The sequence below is a fragment of the Bos grunniens genome, chromosome 2 (assembly GCF_055505025.1).
Source record: "Bos grunniens cultivar Pamir isolate PY7600 chromosome 2, Bosgru_T2T1.0, whole genome shotgun sequence".
Classification (NCBI taxonomy): Eukaryota; Metazoa; Chordata; class Mammalia; order Artiodactyla; family Bovidae; genus Bos; species Bos grunniens.
The window spans coordinates 56,702,708-56,710,314 of NC_141166.1; positions in this window are offsets into that span (position 1 = coordinate 56,702,708).

The following is a 7,607-nucleotide window of genomic DNA, read 5'->3' on the forward strand; positions in this document are numbered from 1 at the left end:
AGTGCCCTGATCCACAAGTGACATATGTGCCAGATAGCTTTTGATCTGTTACAAATAAAGAAATTTAAATTCCCAAACAAAGCAGAACTCCAGAGGACAGTGCCAAGCTAATGGGATTATAGCACTGGAAAACAGGTCAGTGGAAAGACATCTGCCTTTTAAACTGACGCAAATAGCTCAGAAGTGCAGGGCTGCTGCTTCTCATAACCTAGAAGCATTTCTGAATGTTGGTACAGGGCCACTCTTTACATAAGCTCATCTTTCCCATAAAAAACAGGCATTTGTTTCTTCTTTGGTATCTCTTAGGGCACAAGGGGGATTTGTCAGACTTCAAAGCAGGGAAAAGAAAAACACTTCGAGATAACACTCTCTGGCGTATGTATACACATGTTAACTGCCCACATCTCCAGGATTCCTCTCACAATCACTGGAGTCCTGAGAAGTTGAAGAAAGTGGACGCTAGCATTTTAGGAGAGTTTACCACATGGTGTACCGGCCACAGCTAAGTGCCACCAGCTGCATTGCGGGAAAGGCTTTGACTTCTTGGTGCCTTAGTGTATCCACCTGTGATATGAAGTAGCTGCATGAAGCTGTAAGGGTCTCTGCTGCTCTTTGGTTCTGGGATCATAGCATATATTCCATTCATGTGTAACCTGAATTTCAGCACATCGCACCAATGTCTGGGTGTGAAAAGAACAGGATATTACTTATGTAGTAATCTGGTTCAAAAAGTTTTAACCTGGATCAAATTATGAGGAAACAATCAGACAGATCCCAGTTGTGAGACAATCTGCAAAACAACTGGCCTGCACTCTTCCAAAATGCCACCATATGGAAAAGTTCAAAAAATTTTTAAGTAAGTCATGCAAATTGCTCCAGATTAAAAAAAACTAAATAGACATGATGACATAAAGGTATTAGGATACTTGGAGTAATTTGACTAGGGACTGTTTACATTAGTTAAAATATATGCATATAATATAATTACATATATTCAGTTCAGTTTAGTTCAGTCGCTCAGTTGTGTCTGACTCTTTGCAACCCCATGAATTGCAGCACGCCAGGCCTCGCTGTCCATCACCAACTCTTGGAGTCTACCCAAACTCATGCACATTGAGTTGTTGATGCCATCCAACCATCTCATCCTCTGTCATCCCCTTCTCCTCCTGCCCTAAATCTTTCCCAGCATCAGGGTCTTTTCAAATGAGTCAGCTCTTCGCATCAGGTGCCCAAAGTATTGGAGTATCAGCTTCAATATCAGTCCTTCCAATGAACAACCAGGACTGATTTCCTTTAGGATGGATTGGTTGGATCTCCCTGCAGTCCAAGGGACTCTCAAGAGTCTTCTCCAACACCACAGTTCAAAAGCATCAATTCTTCTGCACTCAGCTTTCTTTATAGTCCAACTCTCACATCCATATATGGCCACTGGAAAAATCATAACCTTGACTAGATGGAACTTTGTTGACAAAGTAATGTCTCTGCTTTTCAATAAGCTGTCTAGGTTGGTCATAGCTTTTCTTCCAAGGAGTAAACATCTTTTAATTTCATGGCTGCAGTCACCCTCTGCAGTGATTTTGGAGCCCAGAAAAATAAAGTCAGCCACTGTTTCCACTGTTTCCCCATCTATTTGCCATAAAGTGATGGGACCGGATGCCATGATCTTCGTTTTCTGAATGTTGAGCTTTAAGCCAACTTTTTCACTCTCCTCTTTCACCTTCATCAAGACTCTCTTTAGTTCTTCACTTTCTGCCATAAGCGTGGTGTCATCTGCATATTTGAGGTTATTGATATTTCTCCGAGCAATCTTGATTCCAGCTTGTGCTTCTTCCAGACCAGCATTTCTCATGATGTACTCTGCATATAAGTTAAAGAAGCAGGATGAAAATATACAGCCTTGACATACTCCTTTTCCTATTTGGAACCAGTCTCTTGTTCCATGTCCAGTTCTAACTATTGCTTCCTGACCTGCATATAGGTTTCTCAAGAGGCAGGTCAGCTGGTCTGGTAATCTTATCTCTTGAAGAATTTTCCACAGTTTATTGTTATCCACACAGTCAAAGTTTTTGGCATAATCAATAAAGCGGAAGTAGATGTTTTTCTGGAACTCTCTTGCTTTTTTGATGATCCAGCGGATGTTGGTAATTTGATCTCTGGTTCCTCCACCTTTTCTAAAACCAGCTTGAACATCTGGAAGTTCACGGTTCACGTATTGCTGAAGCCTGGCTTGGAGAATTTTGAGCATTACTTTACTAGCATGTGAGGTGAGTGCAATTGTGTGGTAGTTTGAGCATTCTTTGTCATTGCCTTTCTTTGGGATTGGAATTACATAGTATATAATAATGATATTGTGTTTATGCAAGAGAATGTCCTGCTTTAGAAATTACAAGCTGAAATATTTAAGGGGAAAATGTTATGATGTCTGTAATGGTTCAGGGACAAAAAGTATGTGTGTGTGTGTGTGTGTGTGTGCATATGCATGTGTGGAGAGAGAGAGAAAGGCTAAAGTAAATGTGGCAAAATGTCTGTAGCTGGTGAATCCAGTGGAGAGTATAAAAACTTTCATTGTACTATTCTGTCCACTTTTCTTTGGGTCTGAAATTTTCTACAATTAAATGATGGGATAAAAAATATATATGTGTGTGTCAGACTTTCCTACCAGGGCCAGTGCCCAGGAAGAAGGGAAGAAACAGAGAAGGCAGGCAAACCAGGGGATGGTTGGAGAGGAAAACAAGCACTGATTTCTCTGGGGGAGACAGACATCTTGAGCACACACAGTCAGAAAGGAGAATGAGAGCTTGGAGGCCAGGCCAGACAGATAAGACAGCCAGGGAGGGACTTACTTCCCTGGTGGTCCAGTGTTTGGGACAAAGCACTTCCAATGCAGGGGCGTGGGTTCCATCCATGGTTGGGGAACCAAGATGCCACATACCATGCAGTGTGACCAAAACAAAAAAGAGGCCAGAGAAAGATGCTCCCAGGATCCACTCTTATTAGAGACAGGACTGAAAAAGAGGGCTCCCTGGGACCTGAAAACTCTAACAGAAAAAGAGCCGCAGTACCAGTGTAGACCAGAGCCATACCTGTGGAGCAAAGGACACAGTACTCAGGAAAATAACATTAAGAACCTCTTAAAGCTTCAGGTGGTCTCCATAATTGGAGCACTTGGGATCTCACCTTAAAGACTGGGGAAATCATGGTACAAACTTCCAGGTACAAGATAAATAAGTACTGAGGACAGAATGTACAACACGATGACTAGCTAGCACTGCTGCAGGGTATGTTTGAAAGTCCCTGGGTTTAGATCCTAAAAGCTCTCATCACAAGGTAAAAATATTTTGTTAACTATCCAAGGTAATGGATGTTAACTAAACTTACTATGGTAGCCACTTAGCAATGTATGTATGTCAGGTCATTATGCTGTATGCCTTAAACACACAGCGCTCTCTGCCAGTTATATGTCAATAAAACTAGAGAAAAAATGACTGGGGTATCTGTTCCAAGTATGCAGAACAAATCTGGACAGATTTGATCAGGAAAGTCCATCAAGTTCCTTGCAGCACATTTGAAGCGTCAGCGGGTTCATTCTGAGAAGAAGGAGGTACTGAGAGTGGAGTTTGGGGAGAATGCAGGGGAGTAGGATGCAGAGGGAGGGCATGAAGCCAGTTAGGGCAGAAATAAGTAGAGTCCAGGCCAACTTAGGGGCTTCCCTGGTAGCTCAGCTGGTAAAGAATTTACCTGCAATGCAGGAGACCCTGGTTCAATTCCTGGGTCAGGAAGATCTATTGGAGAAGGGATAAGCTACCCACTCCAATATTCTTGGGCTTCCCTGGTGGCTCACATGGTAAAGAATCTGTCTGCAATGTGGGACACCTGAGTTCGATCCCTGGGTTGGGAAGATCCCCTGGAGAAGGGAATAGCTACCCTCTCCAGTATTCTGGCCTAGAGAATTTCATGGACAGAGGAGCCTGGCAGATTACAGTCCATGGGGTCACAAAGAGTCGGGACTGAGTGACTTTCACTTTCAGGCCAGCTTAGGCAGTGCCCCAGTGGTAATCCACATCAGATGGGATTGTCTGCCTCAGCTTAGTCAGTGCAAGAATGGATGCTTTCAGCAGACACAGCAGTCCTTTACTTTAATACCCATCACTGGAGGCTTCCCTGAGAAGCATGTTAGAGACAAACTCTGCATCCAAAGGTGTAGAATAGTGATTCTCTTACCTTAAATGAGCACTGGAATCACCCGGAGAGCTTGTTCAAGCCCAGAGTGACAGGCCCCACCCAAGAGTTTCTGATCCACAAGGTGTGGGGTGGGGCCCAAGGATTTGAACTTCTAACAAATTCCCAAGGGATGCTGATGCTGCTAATCCTGGGACCACACTTTGAGAATGACTGACATGACATAGAGCAAAAGAAAAGAGAGGTGTGTCTCCTGCAGCCAGCTGCACTAGCCATAGGCAAGATGGAGAAAGGAAAAGGGACCAACTTTCACCTGAGCAGCCGAAGGACAGGTTCAATATTTGAAAACTCAGCTGGATGTTTTTAAAAGTCATGGGGAAGCAGTGGAGCAACAAGGGAGGATGTGCCCTCACTGCAGGAGGGGAAAGGAACATTGCTCGCAGGATGGGATTGAAAAGTGGAGGACAGCACAGGGAGTAGCAGCCACTGAAGGACCAAGGCCCCTGGAGACACAGGCTCCAGTTCAGGGATCTGCCGGGGGGGCAATTCCAGGAAAGAAGACAGGATTCCCAGGCCTGACCTATGCCTGCCTCCCTCACCTCCCGAAGCCCCATGGCCTGCTTCCTAAGACCTTTCCTGACACCTAGGTAAATAGCAGCTAAACATCAGGCAAGTAAATTGGCTTATCACACTCTTATCATCAAAATAAGAGCTACCATTTATTCAGTGTTTAATGAGATCTTCATGATCACACCAGGAACTGCATTATGACACTGGTATCACAGATAAGAAATCTGACACTTGGACGGGTTGAGTATCTTGCCCAAGGTCACACAGCAAGGATGAACTTAGAACGGGTGCTTCCTCACTTTCCTCCTGGAAAGGAAGTTCCCCCTAGGAAACATTTGCATACATGTGTGCTAAGTCGATTCATTAGTGTCCAACTCTTTGTAACCCCATGGACTGTAGCTTGCCAGGCTCCTCTGTCCATGGGATTTCCCAGGCAAGAATACTGGAGTGTGTTGCCATGCCCTCTTCCAAGGAATCTTCCCAACCCAGGCATCAAAGCTGAGTCTCTTATGTCTTCTGTATTGACAGGCGGTTCTTTACCACTAGCGCCACCTGATAAGCCCCAGGAAACATTTATGGGGGCATAAACCTAGAGAGGGGGCTTCCCCAGTGGCACTAGTGGTAAAGAACCCACCTGCCAATTCAGGAGACATAAGAGACTCGGGTTCGATCTCTGGGTTGGGAAGGTTCCCTGGAGGAGGGCATGGCAACCCGCTCCAGTATCCTTGCCTGGGAAATCCCATGGACAGATTAGCCTGGTGGCCTATAGTCCATGGGGTCATGAAGAGTAGGACACAACTGAAGCATCTTAGCATCCATGCATTCACACCTAGAGAAGAGAAGGAATGAGGGGCAGGAAGGAAACTACCACCTGCCACTGCAAAAGGAGGCTTTAGCATTCATGCAAACCTGGCTGCTCCTTCTGAAATCATCCTATGAGAAAATCTTACATCCATGAACTGACCTATTTTCTTGTTGCTCGTCTGAGTTAGAAAGCCCTCATAATGTAAAGCAAATAAAGAAAAATGCCTGACTCATACTCCTCTTAAAACCTGCTGCTTAACCCAGGAGACAGCTTTCAGCTCAAGCCTGTTTTCAACACACAATGCCCACAGCTGGACCCGCAGCACATCACCAGCTGGTGACACCATGAAGGAGCGAACCCAAGTATCATTTGTGGATCTTACCGAGGGGCTGAGAGGTGTGTCTTGCTTGGGAGAGGCAGTCAGACAGGCATCATGAACCTGGATACAAGCCTGCAGCATGGGCTTAAAGAGCTTTGATCTGTTTGTAAAGCTGGTAAAAAAATATCTCCATGGGCACCAAAGCCAAATCCAATACTATAAAGTAGGTTTGCTAAAGAGCATTTCCCTCCCGGGGACATATTTGCATGAGGTGTAAAATTGCTAAACATCTGACAAAGACAAAAGCTGGGAATCTCATGACTTAACTGCAGTCACACGAATGCCCCAAGCCAAGTTTAAAGCAGAAATGATGTCTTTAGCCTCAACCACTGCCCAAGTATTGCCACTATGAGAAACTGTCTTCTCTAGACCCTTGGTCACTATGAGCACAAAGAGAAACATAGTTACAGATGGACTCTGGAAGGAAAAGTTACTTCTTTCATGTTGTTTTTTGCTGAGGGAAAATCAAGCAGAAATGCATTCCAACTTTTTACAAGTCAATAATATTTTATCTTGAATTCTTACCTTCTAAATGACTGGTTTGAGGAATTAATTCCCTGGTTGTCCAGTGGTTAGGACTCTGCACTTTCACTTCTGAGGGTCCAGTTTCAATTCCTGGTCAGGGAACTAAGATCCCATGAGCTGTGTGGCATGGCTGGAAAAAAAAAAAAAAGATTGATTTCTTTTCAGAGTACTGTTGCTCCTGAAAATAATGGGAAAATACTGAATGACTGTAAAGGGTTAATATCAACTGGGCTAACACCACGGGGTGCTTGCCCAGGAATAGGGCTCTTTAACTCTCCTGGTGCTTTCTCAAAAAATGGATGTCATGAAAAGTGTCTCATCCATCATACTGAGCTTCTGGGATAGCATATCATCTCAAGAGAACTGGAAAGACACTGCTGGCCACCAACTTTCAATGAAAAGCAATAGGTAATGGGCTCAAAATGAAAAGCATGCTTGATATTTTCTGTTCTCTTTCAGCACCCTCTACTATATTTAGTTTCATGGTTAAGACCTATGTGATAGGTCCATATAGTTTTATTTTTGGTAATTTCTGTTTAGTCTATCAGTTGTCACATACTATGAGAGCTGGAAGCAGGTGGTGGGCCCCAAATTGCTGCAAAAAATTACATCAAGCCTATGAGGTAAGAGGCAGAAGGAGAATGTCCTGAAAAAGAGGATCTAAAGTTGTATTAATAAGGAGTACAACTCATTAGAAAGAAATTGTTGCTTCTTAAGTATTTTAATTGCAGTTGCAGAGCAAAAATTGGCAGGCTGAGCTACATAAGGTTCTTAAAGCCATTAGTTAACTCATTGCATTCAAATAATCTTCCAAGTCATTCAGTTGAGATATAACCTAGATATAACTGGAATACCACTGGAATTTCCCTTGGGGCGAGCTGGGACCTGTCCATTTCCCAGCAATGCCAGGCCAGCCTGCCCTTCACTTACTGCTCCCCAGAGATGACAGATTCCCTGTGAGAGCCTGGGAGGAGAAATTGACCACGCCCAGCACTGTATTTTTGCCTTTCAAGAGCAGCCCATTCTCTGCTGTCTCCCACTTGGCCATTCTGTATGCCTCCAGCCTATCAGAGCAGGTAGGAATTATAATTCAAGTGAGGAAATGATAGGAAACCCATTGGGCAATAGATCTATGCTTGTTTACTGATC